At 40.8% G+C, this 19,348-nt stretch overlaps 17 non-coding genes and 17 pseudogenes across 17 annotated transcripts; all 34 read left to right on the forward strand.

The window, feature by feature from the left end:
- The first annotated feature begins 264 nt into the window (after positions 1 to 264).
- LOC130615053 (5S ribosomal RNA) lies at positions 265 to 383 on the forward strand. Its single transcript, XR_008976144.1, has one exon. It is a non-coding gene; the product is annotated as a 5S ribosomal RNA (ribosomal RNA).
- A 449-nt stretch (positions 384 to 832) lies between these two features.
- LOC130618603 (5S ribosomal RNA) lies at positions 833 to 951 on the forward strand (annotated as a pseudogene).
- A 450-nt stretch (positions 952 to 1,401) lies between these two features.
- Positions 1,402 to 1,520, forward strand: LOC130616860 (5S ribosomal RNA). Its single transcript, XR_008977940.1, has one exon. It is a non-coding gene; the product is annotated as a 5S ribosomal RNA (ribosomal RNA).
- Positions 1,521 to 1,970: 450 nt separating this feature from the next.
- Positions 1,971 to 2,089, forward strand: LOC130616427 (5S ribosomal RNA). The gene has a single exon (XR_008977509.1). It is a non-coding gene; the product is annotated as a 5S ribosomal RNA (ribosomal RNA).
- Positions 2,090 to 2,538: 449 nt separating this feature from the next.
- LOC130618172 (5S ribosomal RNA) lies at positions 2,539 to 2,657 on the forward strand. The gene has a single exon (XR_008979247.1). It is a non-coding gene; the product is annotated as a 5S ribosomal RNA (ribosomal RNA).
- A 450-nt stretch (positions 2,658 to 3,107) lies between these two features.
- On the forward strand, positions 3,108 to 3,226 carry LOC130615054 (5S ribosomal RNA). The gene has a single exon (XR_008976145.1). It is a non-coding gene; the product is annotated as a 5S ribosomal RNA (ribosomal RNA).
- A 450-nt stretch (positions 3,227 to 3,676) lies between these two features.
- On the forward strand, positions 3,677 to 3,795 carry LOC130618757 (5S ribosomal RNA; annotated as a pseudogene).
- A 450-nt stretch (positions 3,796 to 4,245) lies between these two features.
- On the forward strand, positions 4,246 to 4,364 carry LOC130615055 (5S ribosomal RNA). The gene has a single exon (XR_008976146.1). It is a non-coding gene; the product is annotated as a 5S ribosomal RNA (ribosomal RNA).
- Positions 4,365 to 4,815: 451 nt separating this feature from the next.
- Positions 4,816 to 4,934, forward strand: LOC130615056 (5S ribosomal RNA). The gene has a single exon (XR_008976147.1). It is a non-coding gene; the product is annotated as a 5S ribosomal RNA (ribosomal RNA).
- Positions 4,935 to 5,383: 449 nt separating this feature from the next.
- On the forward strand, positions 5,384 to 5,502 carry LOC130618625 (5S ribosomal RNA; annotated as a pseudogene).
- A 450-nt stretch (positions 5,503 to 5,952) lies between these two features.
- Positions 5,953 to 6,071, forward strand: LOC130615057 (5S ribosomal RNA). Its single transcript, XR_008976148.1, has one exon. It is a non-coding gene; the product is annotated as a 5S ribosomal RNA (ribosomal RNA).
- A 449-nt stretch (positions 6,072 to 6,520) lies between these two features.
- On the forward strand, positions 6,521 to 6,639 carry LOC130618557 (5S ribosomal RNA; annotated as a pseudogene).
- Positions 6,640 to 7,089: 450 nt separating this feature from the next.
- LOC130616932 (5S ribosomal RNA) lies at positions 7,090 to 7,208 on the forward strand. Its single transcript, XR_008978010.1, has one exon. It is a non-coding gene; the product is annotated as a 5S ribosomal RNA (ribosomal RNA).
- A 450-nt stretch (positions 7,209 to 7,658) lies between these two features.
- On the forward strand, positions 7,659 to 7,777 carry LOC130617387 (5S ribosomal RNA). Its single transcript, XR_008978465.1, has one exon. It is a non-coding gene; the product is annotated as a 5S ribosomal RNA (ribosomal RNA).
- Positions 7,778 to 8,226: 449 nt separating this feature from the next.
- On the forward strand, positions 8,227 to 8,345 carry LOC130617675 (5S ribosomal RNA). The gene has a single exon (XR_008978752.1). It is a non-coding gene; the product is annotated as a 5S ribosomal RNA (ribosomal RNA).
- A 449-nt stretch (positions 8,346 to 8,794) lies between these two features.
- Positions 8,795 to 8,913, forward strand: LOC130618695 (5S ribosomal RNA; annotated as a pseudogene).
- Positions 8,914 to 9,363: 450 nt separating this feature from the next.
- Positions 9,364 to 9,482, forward strand: LOC130616934 (5S ribosomal RNA). Its single transcript, XR_008978012.1, has one exon. It is a non-coding gene; the product is annotated as a 5S ribosomal RNA (ribosomal RNA).
- Positions 9,483 to 9,933: 451 nt separating this feature from the next.
- LOC130615783 (5S ribosomal RNA) lies at positions 9,934 to 10,052 on the forward strand. Its single transcript, XR_008976870.1, has one exon. It is a non-coding gene; the product is annotated as a 5S ribosomal RNA (ribosomal RNA).
- Positions 10,053 to 10,502: 450 nt separating this feature from the next.
- On the forward strand, positions 10,503 to 10,621 carry LOC130618767 (5S ribosomal RNA; annotated as a pseudogene).
- Positions 10,622 to 11,071: 450 nt separating this feature from the next.
- On the forward strand, positions 11,072 to 11,190 carry LOC130618711 (5S ribosomal RNA; annotated as a pseudogene).
- A 450-nt stretch (positions 11,191 to 11,640) lies between these two features.
- LOC130616665 (5S ribosomal RNA) lies at positions 11,641 to 11,759 on the forward strand. The gene has a single exon (XR_008977745.1). It is a non-coding gene; the product is annotated as a 5S ribosomal RNA (ribosomal RNA).
- A 450-nt stretch (positions 11,760 to 12,209) lies between these two features.
- Positions 12,210 to 12,328, forward strand: LOC130618769 (5S ribosomal RNA; annotated as a pseudogene).
- Positions 12,329 to 12,778: 450 nt separating this feature from the next.
- On the forward strand, positions 12,779 to 12,897 carry LOC130618604 (5S ribosomal RNA; annotated as a pseudogene).
- A 450-nt stretch (positions 12,898 to 13,347) lies between these two features.
- On the forward strand, positions 13,348 to 13,466 carry LOC130618770 (5S ribosomal RNA; annotated as a pseudogene).
- A 450-nt stretch (positions 13,467 to 13,916) lies between these two features.
- Positions 13,917 to 14,035, forward strand: LOC130618716 (5S ribosomal RNA; annotated as a pseudogene).
- Positions 14,036 to 14,485: 450 nt separating this feature from the next.
- LOC130615784 (5S ribosomal RNA) lies at positions 14,486 to 14,604 on the forward strand. The gene has a single exon (XR_008976871.1). It is a non-coding gene; the product is annotated as a 5S ribosomal RNA (ribosomal RNA).
- A 450-nt stretch (positions 14,605 to 15,054) lies between these two features.
- LOC130618751 (5S ribosomal RNA) lies at positions 15,055 to 15,173 on the forward strand (annotated as a pseudogene).
- Positions 15,174 to 15,623: 450 nt separating this feature from the next.
- LOC130618752 (5S ribosomal RNA) lies at positions 15,624 to 15,742 on the forward strand (annotated as a pseudogene).
- Positions 15,743 to 16,192: 450 nt separating this feature from the next.
- Positions 16,193 to 16,311, forward strand: LOC130616935 (5S ribosomal RNA). The gene has a single exon (XR_008978014.1). It is a non-coding gene; the product is annotated as a 5S ribosomal RNA (ribosomal RNA).
- Positions 16,312 to 16,761: 450 nt separating this feature from the next.
- Positions 16,762 to 16,880, forward strand: LOC130616666 (5S ribosomal RNA). The gene has a single exon (XR_008977746.1). It is a non-coding gene; the product is annotated as a 5S ribosomal RNA (ribosomal RNA).
- A 450-nt stretch (positions 16,881 to 17,330) lies between these two features.
- On the forward strand, positions 17,331 to 17,449 carry LOC130618771 (5S ribosomal RNA; annotated as a pseudogene).
- Positions 17,450 to 17,899: 450 nt separating this feature from the next.
- Positions 17,900 to 18,018, forward strand: LOC130618605 (5S ribosomal RNA; annotated as a pseudogene).
- A 450-nt stretch (positions 18,019 to 18,468) lies between these two features.
- Positions 18,469 to 18,587, forward strand: LOC130618754 (5S ribosomal RNA; annotated as a pseudogene).
- A 450-nt stretch (positions 18,588 to 19,037) lies between these two features.
- On the forward strand, positions 19,038 to 19,156 carry LOC130618696 (5S ribosomal RNA; annotated as a pseudogene).
- The last annotated feature ends 192 nt before the right edge of the window (positions 19,157 to 19,348 follow it).

Consider the following 19,348-nt stretch of genomic DNA (forward strand, 5'->3'; position numbering starts at 1 on the left):
ATGGCAATGTAGTTAATTTGCTAATTAACTTTGTCATATGAGAATTAAGTCTGCAAGTACCCTAGATTACCTTCGTTGGAACTTTTTACCGGAAATTTTAAAGCGCATGGTTGTCGTAATTAATGGATAGCGCTTGAAATGAGATTTCAAATGCACATAAACGCGACCTATTTCGGATGATCCAGTCAGGAAATATGACCTTTAAATTTTAAACCATTTTCGATGTAATGTGCTAATAAATCGTAGATATCTGCCCGTTTGTTTGTCTACGACCATACCACGATGAACACACCTGTTCTCGTCCGATCACGGAAGTTAAGCATCGTCGGGCCGGGATAGTACTTGGATGGGGGACCGCCTGGGAACTCCCGGTGTCGTAGGCTATTGACTTTTTCACGTTACATTATTTATCATTACGACTGTGACGTATCTTTTTTACGCAATAGCCGCTGAGTAAATCAAGCAAGGGACGTTATTAGAAGTTTCTTTCCCTTCAAAGCGGCTGCGATCTGGCTGCAATAAATGCGCCACGTCGCAAATCAATGGATTACGAGCGTCAGACAAAAAAATGGCAATGTAGTTAATTTGCTAATTAACTTTGTCATATGAGAATTAAGTCTGCAAGTACCCTAGATTGCCTTCATTGGAACTTTTTACCGGAAATCATAAAGCGCATTATTGTTGTCAAGAATCGATAGCGCTTAAAAAGTGCTGTCAAATGCACATAAACGCGACCTATTTCGAATGATCCAGTCAAGAAATATGACCTTTAAAGTTTGAACCATTTTTGATGTAATGTGCTAATAAATCGTAGATATCTGCCCGTTTGTTTGTCTACTACCATACCACGATGAACACACCTGTTCTCGTCCGATCACGGAAGTTATGCATCGTCGGGTCGGGATAGTACTTGGATGGGGGACCGCCTGGGATCTCCCGGTGTCGTAGGCTATTGACTATTTCACGTTACATTATTTATCATTACGACTGTGACGTATCTTTTTTACGCAATAGCCGCTGAGTAAATCAAGTAAAGGACGTGATTAGAAGATGCTTTTCCTTCAAAACGGCTACAATCTTGCTGCAATAAATGCGCCACGTCGCAAATAAATGGATTACGAGCGTCAGACAAAGAAAATGGCGATGTAGTTACTTTGCTAATTAACTTTGTCATATGAAAATTAAGTCTGAAAGCACCCTAGATTTCCTTCGTTGGAACTTTTTACCGGAAATCTTAAAGCGCATGGTTGTCGTAAAGAATCGATAGCGCTTGAAATGAGCTTTCAAATGCACATAAACACGACCTATTTCGGATGATCCAGTCAAGAAATATAACCTTTAAAGTTTAAACCATTTTCGATGTAATGTGCTAATAAATCGTAGATATCTGCCCGTTTGTTTGTCTACGACCATACCACGATGAACACACCTGTTCTCGTCCGATCACGAAAGTTAAGCATCGTCGGGCCGGGATAGTATTTGGATGGGGGACCACCTGGGAACTCCCGGTGTCGTAGGCTATTGACTTTTTCACGTTACATTATTTATCATTACGACTGTGACGTATCTTTTTTACGCAATAGCCGCTGAGTAAATCAAGAAAGAGACATGATTAGAAGTTGCTTTCCCTTCAAAACGGCTACCATCGTGCTGCAATAAATGCGCCACGTCGCAAATGAATGGATTACGAGCGTCAGACAAAGAAAATAGCGATGTACTTACTTTGCTAAATAACTTTGTCATATGAAAATTAAGTCTGAAAGTACCCTAGATTGCCTTCGTTGGAATTTTTTACCGGAAATCTTAAAGCGCATTATTGTCGTAATTAATGGATAGCGCTTGTAATGAGCTTTCAAATGCACATAAACAAGCCCTATTTCGGATGATCCAGTCAAGAAATATGACCATTAAAGTTTAAACCACTTTCGATGTAATGTGCTAATAAATCGTAGATATCTGCCAGTTTGTTTGTCTACGACCATACCACGATGAACACACCTGTTCTCGTCCGATCACGGAAGTTAAGCATCGTCGGGCCGGGTTAGTACTTGGATGGGGAATCGCCTGGGAACTCCCGGTGTCGTAGGCTATTGACTTTTTCACGTTACATTATTTATCATTACGACTGTGACGTATCTTTTTTAGGCTATAGCCGCTGAGTAAATCAAGTAAGGGACGTGATTAGAAGTTTCTTTTCCTTCAAAACGGCTACGATCTGGCAGCAATAAATGCGCCACGTCGCACATGAATGGATTGCGAGCGTCAGACAAAAAAAATGGCGATGTAGTTAATTTGCTACTTAACTTTGTCATATGAAAATTAAGTCTGCAAGTACCCTAGATTGCCTTCGTTGGAACTTTTTACCGGAAATCATAAAGCGCATATTGTTGCCAAGAATCGATAGCGCTTAAAAAGTGCTGTCAAATGCACATAAACGCGACCTATTTCGAACGATCCAGTCAAGAAATATGACCTTTAAAGTTTGAACCATTTTCGATGTAATGTGCTAATAAATCGTAGATATCTGCCCGTTTGTTTGTCTACTACCATACCACGATGAACACACCTGTTCTTGTCCGATCACGGAAGGTAAGCATCGTCGGGCCGGGATAGTACTTGGATGGGGGACCGCCTGGGAACTCCCGGTGTCGTAGGCTATTGACTTTTTCACGTTACATTATTTATCATTACGAATGTGACGTATCTTTTTTACGCAATAGCCGCTGAGTAAATCAAGTAAGGGACGTGATTAGAAGATGCTTCCCCTTCAAAACGGCTACAATCTTGCTGCAATAAATGCGCCATGTCGCAAATAAATGGATTACGAGCGTCAGACAAAGAAAATGGCGATGTAGTTACTTTGCTAATTAACTTTGTCATATGAAAATTAAGTCTGAAAGCACCCTAGATTTCCTTCGTTGGAACTTTTTACCGGAAATTTTAAAGCGCATGGTTGTCGTAATTAATGGATAGCGCTTGAAATGAGATTTCAAATGCACATAAACACGACCTATTTCGGATGATCCAGTCAAGAAATATGACCTTTAAAGTTTAAACCATTTTCGATGTAATGTGCTAATAAATCGTAGATATCTGCCCGTTTGTTTGTCTACGACCATACCACGATGAACACACCTGTTCTCGTCCGATCACGGAAGTTAAGCATCGTCGGGCCGGGATAGTACTTGGATGGGGGACCGCCTGGGAACTCCCGGTGTCGTAGGCTATTGACTTTTTCACGTTACATTATTTATCATTACGACTGTGACGTATCTTTTTTACGCAATAGCCGCAGAGTAAATCAAGCAAGGGACGTTATTAGAAGTTTCTTTCCCTTCAAAGCGGCTGCGATCTGGCTGCAATAAATGCGCCACGTCGCAAATCAATGGATTACGAGCGTCAGACAAAAAAAATGGCAATGTAGTTAATTTGCTAATTAACTTTGTCATATGAGAATTAAGTCTGCAAGTACCCTAGATTGCCTTCATTGGAACTTTTTACCGGAAATCATAAAGCGCATTATTGTTGTCAAGAATCGATAGCGCTTAAAAAGTGCTGTCAAATGCACATAAACGCGACCTATTTCGAATGATCCAGTCAAGAAATATGACCTTTAAAGTTTGAACCATTTTCGATGTAATGTGCTAATAAATCGTAGATATCTGCCCGTTTGTTTGTCTACTACCATACCACGATGAACACACCTGTTGTCGTCCGATCACGGAAGTTATGCATCGTCGGGTCGGGATAGTACTTGGATGGGGGACCGCGTGGGATCTCCCGGTGTCGTAGGCTATTGACTATTTCACGTTACATTATTTATCATTACGACTGTGACGTATCTTTTTTACGCAATAGCCGCTGAGTAAATCAAGTAAGGGACGTGATTAGAAGATGCTTTCCCTTCAAAACGGCTACAATCTTGCTGCAATAAATGCGCCACGTCGCAAATAAATGGATTACGAGCGTCAGACAAAGAAAATGGCGATGTAGTTACTTTGCTAATTAACTTTGTCATATGAAAATTAAGTCTGAAAGCACCCTAGATTTCCTTCGTTGGAACTTTTTATCGGAAATTTTAAAGCGCATGGTTGTCGTAATTAATGGATAGCGCTTGAAATGAGATTTCAAATGCACATAAACACGACCTATTTCGGATGATCCAGTCAAGAAATATGACCTTTAAAGTTTAAACCATTTTCGATGTAATGTGCTAATAAATCGTAGATATCTGCCCGTTTGTTTGTCTACGACCATACCACGATGAACACACCTGTTCTCGTCCGATCACGGAAGTTAAGCATCGTCGGGCCGGGATAGTACTTGGATGGGGGACCGCCTGGGAACTCCCGGTGTCGTAGGCTATTGACTTTTTCACGTTACATTATTTATCATTACGACTGTGACGTATCTTTTTTTACGCAATAGCCGCTGAGTAAATCAAGCAAGGGACGTTATTAGAAGTTTCTTTCCCTTCAAAGCGGCTGCGATCTGGCTGCAATAAATGCGCCACGTCGCAAATCAATGGATTACGAGCGTCAGACAAAAAAAATGGCAATGTAGTTAATTTGCTAATTAACTTTGTCATATGAGAATTAAGTCTGCAAGTACCCTAGATTACCTTCGTTGGAACTTTTTACCGGAAATTTTAAAGCGCATGGTTGTCGTAATTAATGGATAGCGCTTGAAATGAGATTTCAAATGCACATAAACGCGACCTATTTCGGATGATCCAGTCAGGAAATATGACCTTTAAATTTTAAACCATTTTCGATGTAATGTGCTAATAAATCGTAGATATCTGCCCGTTTGTTTGTCTACGACCATACCACGATGAACACACCTGTTCTCGTCCGATCACGGAAGTTAAGCATCGTCGGGCCGGGATAGTACTTGGATGGGGGACCGCCTGGGAACTCCCGGTGTCGTAGGCTATTGACTTTTTCACGTTACATTATTTATCATTACGACTGTGACGTATCTTTTTTACGCAATAGCCGCTGAGTAAATCAAGCAAGGGACGTTATTAGAAGTTTCTTTCCCTTCAAAGCGGCTGCGATCTGGCTGCAATAAATGCGCCACGTCGCAAATCAATGGATTACGAGCGTCAGACAAAAAAATGGCAATGTAGTTAATTTGCTAATTAACTTTGTCATATGAGAATTAAGTCTGCAAGTACCCTAGATTGCCTTCATTGGAACTTTTTACCGGAAATCATAAAGCGCATTATTGTTGTCAAGAATCGATAGCGCTTAAAAAGTGCTGTCAAATGCACATAAACGCGACCTATTTCGAATGATCCAGTCAAGAAATATGACCTTTAAAGTTTGAACCATTTTTGATGTAATGTGCTAATAAATCGTAGATATCTGCCCGTTTGATTGTCTACTACCATACCACGATGAACACACCTGTTCTCGTCTGATCACGGAAGTTATGCATCGTCGGGTCGGGATAGTACTTGGATGGGGGACCGCCTGGGATCTCCCGGTGTCGTAGGCTATTGACTATTTCACGTTACATTATTTATCATTACGACTGTGACGTATCTTTTTTACGCAATAGCCGCTGAGTAAATCAAGTAAGGGACGTGATTAGAAGATGCTTTCCCTTCAAAACGGCTACAATCTTGCTGCAATAAATGCGCCACGTCGCAAATAAATGGATTACGAGCGTCAGACAAAGAAAATGGCGATGTAGTTACTTTGCTAATTAACTTTGTCATATGAAAATTAAGTCTGAAAGCACCCTAGATTTCCTTCGTTGGAACTTTTTACCGGAAATTTTAAAGCGCATGGTTGTCGTAATTAATGGATAGCGCTTGAAATGAGATTTCAAATCCACGTAAACACGACCTATTTCGGATGATCCAGTCAAAAAATATGACCTTTAAAGTTTAAACCATTTTCGATGTAATGTGCTAATAAATCGTAGATATCTGCCCGTTTGTTGGTCTACGACCATACCACGATGAACACACCTGTTCTCGTCCGATCACGGAAGTTAAGCATCGTCGGGCCGGGATAGTACTTGGATGGGGGACCGCCTGGGAACTCCCGGTGTCGTAGGCTATTGACTTTTTAACGTTACATTATTTATCATTACGACTGTGACGTATCTTTTTACGCAATAGCCGCTGAGTAAATCAAGCAAGGGACGTTATTAGAAGTTTCTTTCCCTTCAAAGCGGCTGCGATCTGGCTGCAATAAATGCGCCACGTCGCAAATCAATGGATTACGAGCGTCAGACAAAAAAAATGGCAATGTAGTTAATTTGCTAATTAACTTTGTCATATGAGAATTAAGTCTGCAAGTACCCTAGATTGCCTTCGTTGGAACTTTTTACCGGAAATCATAAAGCGCATTATTGTTGTCAAGAATCGATAGCGCTTAAAAAGTGCTGTCAAATGCACATAAACGCGACCTATTTCGAATGATCCAGTCAAGAAATATGACCTTTAAAGTTTGAACCATTTTCGATGTAATGTGCTAATAAATCGTAGATATCTGCCCGTTTGTTTGTCTACTACCATACCACGATGAACACACCTGTTCTCGTCCGATCACGGAAGTTATGCATCGTCGGGTCGGGATAGTACTTGGATGGGGGACCGCCTGGGATTTCCCGGTGTCGTAGGCTATTGACTATTTCACGTTACATTATTTATCATTACGACTGTGACGTATCTTTTTTACGCAATAGCCGCTGAGTAAATCAAGTAAAGGACGTGATTAGAAGATGCTTTTCCTTCAAAACGGCTACAATCTTGCTGCAATAAATGCGCCACGTCGCAAATAAATGGATTACGAGCGTCAGACAAAGAAAATGGCGATGTAGTTACTTTGCTAATTAACTTTGTCATATGAAAATTAAGTCTGAAAGCACCCTAGATTTCCTTCGTTGGAACTTTTTACCGGAAATCTTAAAGCGCATGGTTGTCGTAAAGAATCGATAGCGCTTGAAATGAGCTTTCAAATGCACATAAACACGACCTATTTCGGATGATCCAGTCAAGAAATATAACCTTTAAAGTTTAAACCATTTTCGATGTAATGTGCTAATAAATCGTAGATATCTGCCCGTTTGTTTGTCTACGACCATACCACGATGAACACACCTGTTCTCGTCCGATCACGAAAGTTAAGCATCGTCGGGCCGGGATAGTATTTGGATGGGGGACCGCCTGGGAACTCCCGGTGTCGTAGGCTATTGACTTTTTCACGTTACATTATTTATCATTACGACTGTGACGTATCTTTTTTACGCAATAGCCGCTGAGTAAATCAAGAAAGAGACATGATTAGAAGTTGCTTTCCCTTCAAAACGGCTACCATCGTGCTGCAATAAATGCGCCACGTCGCAAATGAATGGATTACGAGCGTCAGACAAAGAAAATAGCGATGTACTTACTTTGCTAAATAACTTTGTCATATGAAAATTAAGTCTGAAAGTACCCTAGATTGCCTTCGTTGGAATTTTTTACCGGAAATCTTAAAGCGCATTATTGTCGTAATTAATGGATAGCGCTTGTAATGAGCTTTCAAATGCACATAAACAAGCCCTATTTCGGATGATCCAGTCAAGAAATATGACCTTTAAAGTTTAAACCACTTTCGATGTAATGTGCTAATAAATCGTAGATATCTGCCAGTTTGTTTGTCTACGACCATACCACGATGAACACACCTGTTCTCGTCCGATCACGGAAGTTAAGCATCGTCGGGCCGGGATAGTGCTTGAATGGGGAACCGCCTGGGAACTCCCGGTGTCGTAGGCTATTGACTTTTTCACGTTACATTATTTATCATTACGACTGTGACGTATCTTTTTTAGGCTATAGCCGCTGAGTAAATCAAGTAAGGGACGTGATTAGAAGTTTCTTTCCCTTCAAAACGGCTACGATCTGGCAGCAATAAATGCGCCACGTCGCACATGAATGGATTGCGAGCGTCAGACAAAAAAAATGGCGATGTAGTTAATTTGCTACTTAACTTTGTCATATGAAAATTAAGTCTGCAAGTACCCTAGATTGCCTTCGTTGGAACTTTTTACCGGAAATCATAAAGCGCATATTGTTGCCAAGAATCAATAGCGCTTAAAAAGTGCTGTCAAATGCACATAAACGCGACCTATTTCGAATGATCCAGTCAAGAAATATGACCTTTAAAGTTTGAACCATTTTCGATGTAATGTGCTAATAAATCGTAGATATCTGCCCGTTTGTTTGTCTACTACCATACCACGATGAACACACCTGTTCTTGTCCGATCACGGAAGTTAAGCATCGTCGGGCCGGGATAGTACTTGGATGGGGGACCGCCTGGGAACTCCCGGTGTCGTAGGCTATTGATTTTTTCACGTTACATTATTTATCATTACGACTGTGACGTATCTTTTTACGCAATAGCCGCTGAATAAATCAAGCAAGGGACGTTATTAGAAGTTTCTTTCCCTTCAAAGCGGCTGCGATCTGGCTGCAATAAATGCGCCACGTCGCAAATCAATGGATTACGAGCGTCAGACAAAAAAAATGGCAATGTAGTTAATTTGCTAATTAACTTTGTCATATGAGAATTAAGTCTGCAAGTACCCAAGATTGCCTTCGTTGGAACTTTTTACCGGAAATCATAAAGCGCATTATTGTTGTCAAGAATCGATAGCGCTTAAAAAGTGCTGTCAAATGCACATAAACGCGACCTATTTCGAATGATCCAGTCAAGAAATATGACCTTTAAAGTTTGAACCATTTTCGATGTAATGTGCTAATAAATCGTAGATATCTGCCCGTTTGTTTGTCTACTACCATACCACGATGAACACACCTGTTCTTGTCCGATCACGGAAGTTATGCATCGTCGGGTCGGGATAGTACTTGGATGGGGGACCGCCTGGGATCTCCCGGTGTCGTAGGCTATTGACTATTTCACGTTACATTATTTATCATTACGACTGTGACGTATCTTTTTTACGCAATAGCCGCTGAGTAAATCAAGTAAAGGACGTGATTAGAAGATGCTTTTCCTTCAAAACGGCTACAATCTTGCTGCAATAAATGCGCCACGTCGCAAATAAATGGATTACGAGCGTCAGACAAAGAAAATGGCGATGTAGTTACTTTGCTAATTAACTTTGTCATATGAAAATTAAGTCTGAAAGCACCCTAGATTTCCTTCGTTGGAACTTTTTACCGGAAATCTTAAAGCGCATGGTTGTCGTAAAGAATCGATAGCGCTTGAAATGAGCTTTCAAATGCACATAAACACGACCTATTTCGGATGATCCAGTCAAGAAATATGACCTTTAAAGTTTAAACCATTTTCGATGTAATGTGCTAATAAATCGTAGATATCTGCCCGTTTGTTTGTCTACGACCATACCACGATGAACACACCTGTTCTCGTCCGATCACGAAAGTTAAGCATCGTCGGGCCGGGATAGTATTTGGATGGGGGACCGCCTGGGAACTCCCGGTGTCGTAGGCTATTGACTTTTTCACGTTACATTATTTATCATTACGACTGTGACGTATTTTTTTTTACGCAATAGCCGCTGAGTAAATCAAGAAAGAGACATGATTAGAAGTTGCTTTCCCTTCAAAACGGCTACCATCGTGCTGCAATAAATGCGCCACGTCGCAAATGAATGGATTACGAGCGTCAGACAAAGAAAATAGCGATGTACTTACTTTGCTAAATAACTTTGTCATATGAAAATTAAGTCTGAAAGTACCCTAGATTGCCTTCGTTGAAACTTTTTACCGGAAATCTTAAAGCGCATTATTGTCGTAATTAATGGATAGCGCTTGTAATGAGCTTTCAAATGCACATAAACACGACCTATTTCGGATGATCCAGTCAAGAAATATGACCTTTAAAGTTTAAACCACTTTCGATGTAATGTGCTAATAAATCGTAGATATCTGCCAGTTTGTTTGTCTACGACCATACCACGATGAACACACCTGTTCTCGTCCGATCACGGAAGTTAAGCATCGTCGGGCCGGGATAGTACTTGGATGGGGAACCGCCTGGGAACTCCCGGTGTCGTAGGCTATTGACTTTTTCACGTTACATTATTTATCATTACGACTGTGACGTATCTTTTTTAGGCTATAGCCGCTGAGTAAATCAAGTAAGGGACGTGATTAGAAGTTTCTTTCCCTTCAAAACGGCTACGATCTGGCAGCAATAAATGCGCCACGTCGCACATGAATGGATTGCGAGCGTCAGACAAAAAAAATGGCGATGTAGTTAATTTGCTAATTAACTTTGTCATATGAAAATTAAGTCTGCAAGTACCCTAGATTGCCTTCGTTGGAACTTTTTACCGGAAATCATAAAGCGCATTATTGTTGCCAAGAATCGATAGCGCTTAAAAAGTGCTGTCAAATGCACATAAACGCGACCTATTTCGAATGATCCAGTCAAGAAATATGACCTTTAAAGTTTGAACCATTTTCGATGTAATGTGCTAATAAATCGTAGATATCTGCCCGTTTGTTTGTCTACTACCGTACCACTATGAACACACCTGTTCTCGTCCGATCACGGAAGTTATGCATCGTCGGGTCGGGATAGTACTTGAATGGGAGACCGCCTGGGATTTCCCGGTGTCGTGGGCTATTGACTATTTCACGTTACATTATTTATCATTACGACTGTGACGTATCTTTTTTACGCAATAGCCGCTGAGTAAATCAAGTAAGGGACGTGATTCGAAGATGCTTTCCCTTCAAAACGGCTACAATCTTGCTGCAATAAATGCGCCACGTCGCAAATAAATGGATTACGAGCGTCAGACAAAGAAAATGGCGATGTAGTTACTTTGCTAATTAACTTTGTCATATGAAAATTAAGTCTGAAAGTACCCTAGATTGCCTTCGTTGGAACTTTTTACCGGAAATCTTAAAGCGCATGGTTGTCGTAATTAATGGATAGCGCTTGAAATGAGCTTTCAAATGCACATAAACACGACCTATTTCGGATAATCCAGTCAAGAAATATGACCTTTAAAGTTTGAACCATTTTCGATGTAATGTGCTAATAAATCGTAGATATCTGCCCGTTTGTTTGTCTACTACCATACCACGATGAACACACCTATTCTCGTCCGATCACGGAAGTTATGCATCGTCGGGTCGGGATAGTACTTGGATGGGAGACCGCCTGGGATCTCCCGGTGTCGTAGGCTATTGACTATTTCACGTTACATTATTTATCATTACGACTGTGACGTATCTTTTTTACGCAATAGCCGCTGAGTAAATCAAGTAAGGGACGTGATTACAAGATGCTTCCCCTTCAAAACGGCTACAATCTTGCTGCAATAAATGCGCCACGTCGCAAATAAATGGATTACGAGCGTCAGACAAAGAAAATGGCGATGTAGTTACTTTGATAATTAACTTTGTCATATGAAAATTAAGCATGAAAGCACCCTAGATTTCCTTCGTTGGAACTTTTTACCGGAAATTTTAAAGCGCATGGTTGTCGTAATTAATGGATAGCACTTGAAATGAGCTTTCAAATGCACATAAACACGACCTATTTCGGATGATCCAGTCAAGAAATATGACCTTTAAAGTTTAAACCACTTTCGATGTAATGTGCTAATAAATCGTAGATATCTGCCAGTTTGTTTGTCTACGACCATACCACGATGAACACATCTGTTCTCGTCCGATCACGGAAGTTAAGCATCGTCGGGCCGGGATAGTACTTGGATGGGGAACCGCCTGGGAACTCCCGGTGTCGTAGGCTATTGACTTTTTCACGTTACATTATTTATCATTACGACTGTGACGTATCTTTTTTAGGCTATAGCCGCTGAGTAAATCAAGTAAGGGACGTGATTAGAAGTTTCTTTCCCTTCAAAACGGCTACGATCTGGCAGCAATAAATGCGCCACGTCGCACATGAATGGATTGCGAGCGTCAGACAAAAAAAATGGCGATGTAGTTAATTTGCTAATTAACTTTGTCATATGAAAATTAAGTCTGCAAGTACCCTAGATTGCCTTCGTTGGAACTTTTTACCGGAAATCATAAAGCGCATTATTGTTGCCAAGAATCGATAGCGCTTAAAAAGTGCTGTCAAATGCACATAAACGCGACCTATTTCGAATGATCCAGTCAAGAAATATGACCTTTAAAGTTTGAACCATTTTCGATGTAATGTGCTAATAAATCTTAGATATCTGCCCGTTTGTTTGTCTACTACCGTACCACTATGAACACACCTGTTCTCGTCCGATCACGGAAGTTATGCATCGTCGGGTCGGGATAGTACTTGAATGGGGGACCGCCTGGGATTTCCCGGTGTCGTGGGCTATTGACTATTTCACGTTACATTATTTATCATTACGACTGTGACGTATCTTTTTTACGCAATAGCCGCTGAGTAAATCAAGTAAGGGACGTGATTAGAAGATGCTTTCCCTTCAAAACGGCTACAATCTTGCTGCAATAAATGCGCCACGTCGCAAATAAATGGATTACGAGCGTCAGACAAAGAAAATGGCGATGTAGTTACTTTGTTAATTAACTTTGTCATATGAAAATTAAGTCTGAAAGTACCCTAGATTGCCTTCGTTGGAACTTTTTACCGGAAATCTTAAAGCGCATGGTTGTCGTAATTAATGGATAGCGCTTGAAATGAGCTTTTAAATGCACATAAACACGACCTATTTCGGATAATCCAGTCAAGAAATATGACCTTTAAAGTTTGAACCATTTTCGATGTAATGTGCTAATAAATCGTAGATATCTGCCCGTTTGTTTGTCTACTACCATACCACGATGAACACACCTGTTCTCGTCCGATCACGGAAGTTATGCATCGTCGGGTCGGGATAGTACTTGGATGGGGGACCGCCTGGGATCTCCCGGTGTCGTAGGCTATTGACTATTTCACGTTACATTATTTATCATTACGACTGTGACGTATCTTTTTTAGGATATAGCCGCTGAGTAAATCAAGTAAGGGACGTGATTAGAAGTTTCTTTCCCTTCAAAACGGCTACGATCTGGCAGCAATAAATGCGCCACGTCGCACATGAATGGATTGCGAGCGTCAGACAAAAAAAATGGCGATGTAGTTAATTTGCTAATTAACTTTATCATATGAAAATTAAGTCTGCAAGTACCCTAGATTGCCTTCGTTGGAACTTTTTACCGGAAATCATAAAGCGCATTATTGTTGCCAAGAATCGATAGCGCTTAAAAAGTGCTGTCAAATGCACATAAACGCGACCTATTTCGAATGATCCAGTCAAGAAATATGACCTTTAAAGTTTGAACCATTTTCGATGTAATGTGCTAATAAATCGTAGATATCTGCCCGTTTGTTTGTCTACTACCGTACCACTATGAACACACCTGTTCTCGTCCGATCACGGAAGTTATGCATCGTCGGGTCGGGATAGTACTTGAATGGGGGACCGCCTGGGATTTCCCGGTGTCGTGGGCTATTGACTATTTCACGTTACATTATTTATCATTACGACTGTGACGTATCTTTTTTACGCAATAGCCGCTGAGTAAATCAAGTAAGGGACGTGATTAGAAGATGCTTTCCCTTCAAAACGGCTACAATCTTGCTGCAATAAATGCGCCACGTCGCAAATAAATGGATTACGAGCGTCAGACAAAGAAAATGGCGATGTAGTTACTTTGCTAATTAACTTTGTCATATGAAAATTAAGTCTGAAAGTACCCTAGATTGCCTTCGTTGGAACTTTTTACCGGAAATCTTAAAGCGCATGGTTGTCGTTATTAATGGATAGCGCTTGAAATGAGCTTTCAAATGCACATAAACACGACCTATTTCGGATAATCCAGTCAAGAAATATGACCTTTAAAGTTTGAACCATTTTCGATGTAATGTGCTAATAAATCGTAGATATCTGCCCGTTTGTTTGTCTACTACCATACCACGATGAACACACCTATTCTCGTCCGATCACGGAAGTTATGCATCGTCGGGTCGGGATAGTACTTGGATGGGGGACCGCCTGGGATCTCCCGGTGTCGTAGGCTATTGACTATTTCACGTTACATTATTTATCATTACGACTGTGACGTATCTTTTTTACGCAATAGCCGCTGAGTAAATCAAGTAAGGGACGTGATTAGAAGATGCTTCCCCTTCAAAACGGCTACAATCTTGCTGCAATAAATGCGCCACGTCGCAAATAAATGGATTACGAGCGTCAGACAAAGAAAATGGCGATGTAGTTACTTTGCTAATTAACTTTGTCATATGAAAATTAAGCATGAAAGCACCCTAGATTTCCTTCGTTGGAACTTTTTACCGGAAATTTTAAAGCGCATGGTTGTCGTAATTAATGGATAGCACTTGAAATGAGCTTTCAAATGCACATAAACACGACCTATTTCGGATGATCCAGTCAAGAAATATGACCTTTAAAGTTTAAACCACTTTCGATGTAATGTGCTAAAATATCGTAGATATCTGCCAGTTTGTTTGTCTACGACCATACCACGATGAACACACCTGTTCTCGTCCGATCACGGAAGTTAAGCATCGTCGGGCCGGGATAGTACTTGGATGGGGAACCGCCTGGGAACTCCCGGTGTCGTAGGCTATTGACTTTTTCACGTTACATTATTTATCATTACGACTGTGACGTAACTTTTTTAGGCTATAGCCGCTGAGTAAATCAAGTAAGGGACGTGATTAGAAGTTTCTTTCCCTTCAAAACGGCTACGATCTGGCAGCAATAAATGCGCCACGTCGCACATGAATGGATTGCGAGCGTCAGACAAAAAAAATGGCGATGTAGTTAATTTGCTAATTAACTTTGTCATATGAAAATTAAGTCTGCAAGTACCCTAGATTGCCTTCGTTGGAACTTTTTACCGGAAATCATAAAGCGCATTATTGTTGTCAAGAATCGATAGCGCTTAAAAAGTGCTGTCAAATGCACATAAACGCGACCTATTTCGAATGATCCAGTCAAGAAATATGACCTTTAAAGTTTGAACCATTTTCGATGTAATGTGCTAATAAATCGTAGATATCTGCCAGTTTGTTTGTCTACTACCGTACCACTATGAACACACCTGTTCTCGTCCGATCACGGAAGTTATGCATCGTCGGGTCGGGATAGTACTTGGATGGGGGACCGCCTGGGATTTCCCGGTGTCGTGGGCTATTGACTATTTCACGTTACATTATTTATCATTACGACTGTGACGTATCTTTTTTACGCAATAGCCGCTGAGTAAATCAAGTAAAGGACGTGATTAGAAGATGCTTTTCCTTCAAAACGGCTACAATCTTGCTGCAATAAATGCGCCACGTCGCACATGAATGGATTGCGAGCGTCAGACAAAAAAAATGGCGATGTAGTTAATTTGCTAATTAACTTTGTCATATGAAAATTAAGTCTGCAAGTACCCTAGATTGCCTTCGTTGGAACTTTTTACCGGAAATCATAAAGCGCATTATTGTTGTCAAGAATCGATAGCGCTTAAAAAGTGCTGTCAAATGCACATAAACGCGACCTATTTCGAATGATCCAGTCAAGAAATATGACCTTTAAAGTTTGAACCATTTTCGATGTAATGTGCTAATAAATCGTAGATATCTGCCAGTTTGTTTGTCTACTACCGTACCACTATGAACACACCTGTTCTCGTCCGATCACGGAAGTTATGCATCGTCGGGTCGGGATAGTACTTGGATGGGGGACCGCCTGGGATTTCCCGGTGTCGTGGGCTATTGACTATTTCACGTTACATTATTTATCATTACGACTGTGACGTATCTTTTTTACGCAATAGCCGCTGAGTAAATCAAGTAAAGGACGTGATTAGAAGATGCTTTTCCTTCAAAACGGCTACAATCTTGCTGCAATAAATGCGCCACGTCGCAAATAAATGGATTACGAGCGTCAGACAAAGAAAATGGCGATGTAGTTACTTTGCTAATTAACTTTGTCATATGAAAATTAAGTCTGAAAGCACCCTAGATTTCCTTCGTTGGAACTTTTTACCGGAAATCTTAAAGCGCATGGTTGTCGTAAAGAATCGATAGCGCTTGAAATGAGCTTTCAAATGCACATAAACACGACCTATTTCGGATGATCCAGTCAAGAAATATGACCTTTAAAGTTTAAACCATTTTCGATGTAATGTGCTAATAAATCGTAGATATCTGCCCGTTTGTTTGTCTACGACCATACCACGATGAACACACCTGTTCTCGTCCGATCACGAAAGTTAAGCATCGTCGGGCCGGGATAGTATTTGGATGGGGGACCGCCTGGGAACTCCCGGTGTCGTAGGCTATTGACTTTTTCACGTTACATTATTTATCATTACGACTGTGACGTATCTTTTTTACGCAATAGCCGCTGAGTAAATCAAGAAAGAGACATGATTAGAAGTTGCTTTCCCTTCAAAACGGCTACCATCGTGCTGCAATAAATGCGCCACGTCGCAAATGAATGGATTACGAGCGTCAGACAAAGAAAATAGCGATGTACTTACTTTGCTAAATAACTTTGTCATATGAAAATTAAGTCTGAAAGTACCCTAGATTGCCTTCGTTGGAACTTTTTACCGGAAATCTTAAAGCGCATTATTGTCGTAATTAATGGATAGTGCTTGTAATGAGCTTTCAAATGCACATAAACACGACCTATTTCGGATGATCCAGTCAAGAAATGTGACCTTTAAAGTTTAAACCACTTTCGATGTAATGTGCTAATAAATCGTAGATATCTGCCAGTTTGTTTGTCTACGACCATACCACGATGAACACATCTGTTCTCGTCCGATCACGGAAGTTAAGCATCGTCGGGCCGGGATAGTACTTGGATGGGGAACCGCCTGGGAACTCCCGGTGTCGTAGGCTATTGACTTTTTCACGTTACATTATTTATCATTACGACTGTGACGTATCTTTTTTAGGCTATAGCCGCTGAGTAAATCAAGTAAGGGACGTGATTAGAAGTTTCTTTCCCTTCAAAACGGCTACGATCTGGCAGCAATAAATGCGCCACGTCGCACATGAATGGATTGCGAGCGTCAGACAAAAAAAATGGCGATGTAGTTAATTTGCTAATTAACTTTGTCATATGAAAATTAAGTCTGCAAGTACCCTAGATTGCCTTCGTTGGAACTTTTTACCGGAAATCATAAAGCGCATTATTGTTGCCAAGAATCGATAGCGCTTAAAAAGTGCTGTCAAATGCACATAAACGCGACCTATTTCGAATGATCCAGTCAAGAAATATGACCTTTAAAGTTTGAACCATTTTCGATGTAATGTGCTAATAAATCGTAGATATCTGCCCGTTTGTTTGTCTACTACCGTACCACTATGAACACACCTGTTCTCGTCCGATCACGGAAGTTATGCATCGTCGGGTCGGGATAGTACTTGAATGGGGGACCGCCTGGGATTTCCCGGTGTCGTGGGCTATTGACTATTTCACGTTACATTATTTATCATTACGACTGTGACGTATCTTTTTTACGCAATAGCCGCTGAGTAAATCAAGTAAGGGACGTGATTAGAAGATGCTTTCCCTTCAAAACGGCTACAATCTTGCTGCAATAAATGCGCCACGTCGCAAATAAATGGATTACGAGCGTCAGACAAAGAAAATGGCGATGTAGTTACTTTGCTAATTAACTTTGTCATATGAAAATTAAGTCTGAAAGTACCCTAGATTGCCTTCGTTGGAACTTTTTACCGGAAATCTTAAAGCGCGTGGTTGTCGTAATTAATGGATAGCGCTTGAAATGAGCTTTCAAATGCACATAAACACGACCTATTTCGGATAATCCAGTCAAGAAATATGACCTTTAAAGTTTGAACCATTTTCGATGTAATGTGCTAATAAATCGTAGATATCTGCCCGTTTGTTTGTCTACTACCATACCACGATGAACACACCTGTTCTCGTCCGATCACGGAAGTTATGCATCGTCGGGTCGGGATAGTACTTGGATGGGGGACCGCCTGGGATCTCCCGGTGTCGTAGGCTATTGACTATTTCACGTTACATTATTTATCATTACGACTGTGACGTATCTTTTTTAGGATATAGCCGCTGAGTAAATCAAGTAAGGGACGTGATTAGAAGTTTCTTTCCCTTCAAAACGGCTACGATCTGGCAGCAATAAATGCGCCACGTCGCACATGAATGGATTGCGAGCGTCAGACAAAAAAAATGGCGATGTAGTTAATTTGCTAATTAACTTTGTCATATGAAAATTAAGTCTGCAAGTACCCTAGATTGCCTTCGTTGGAACTTTTTACCGGAAATCATAAAGCGCATTATTGTTGTCAAGAATCGATAGCGCTTAAAAAGTGCTGTCAAATGCACATAAACGCGACTTATTTCGAATGATCCAGTCAAGAAATATGACCTTTAAAGTTTGAACCATTTTCGATGTAATGTGCTAATAAATCGTAGATATCTGCCCGTTTGTTTGTCTACTACCGTACCACTATGAACACACCTGTTCTCGTCCGATCACGGAAGTTATGCATCGTCGGGTCGGGATAGTACTTGGATGGGGGACCGCCTGGGATTTCCCGGTGTCGTGGGCTATTGACTATTTCACGTTACATTATTTATCATTACGACTGTGACGTATCTTTTTTACGCAATAGCCGCTGAGTAAATCAAGTAAGGGACGTGATTAGAAGATGCTTTCCCTTCAAAACGGCTACAATCTTGCTGCAATAAATGCGCCACGTCGCAAATAAATGGATTACGAGCGTCAGACAAAGAAAATGGCGATGTAGTTACTTTGCTAATTAACTTTGTCATATGAAAATTAAGTCTGAAAGTACCCTAGATTGCCTTCGTTGGAACTTTTTACCGGAAATCTTAAAGCGCATGGTTGTCGTAATTAATGGATAGCGCTTGAAATGAGCTTTCAAATGCACATAAACACGACCTATTTCGGATAATCCAGTCAAGAAATATGACCTTTAAAGTTTGAACCATTTTCGATGTAATGTGCTAATAAATCGTAGATATCTGCCCGTTTGTTTGTCTACTACCATACCACGATGAACACACCTGTTCTCGTCCGATCACGGAAGTTATGCATCATCGGGTCGGGATAGTACTTGGATGGGGGACCGCCTGGGATCTCCCGGTGTCGTAGGCTATTGACTATTTCACGTTACATTATTTATCATTACGACTGTGACGTATCTTTTTTACGCAATAGCCGCTGAGTAAATCAAGTAAGGGACGTGAATAGAAGATGCTTCCCCTTCAAAACGGCTACAATCTTGCTGCAATAAATGCGCCATGTCGCAAATAAATGGATTACGAGCGTCAGACAAAGAAAATGGCG

The sequence above is a fragment of the Hydractinia symbiolongicarpus genome, chromosome 11 (assembly GCF_029227915.1).
Source record: "Hydractinia symbiolongicarpus strain clone_291-10 chromosome 11, HSymV2.1, whole genome shotgun sequence".
Taxonomy (NCBI): Eukaryota; Metazoa; Cnidaria; class Hydrozoa; order Anthoathecata; family Hydractiniidae; genus Hydractinia; species Hydractinia symbiolongicarpus.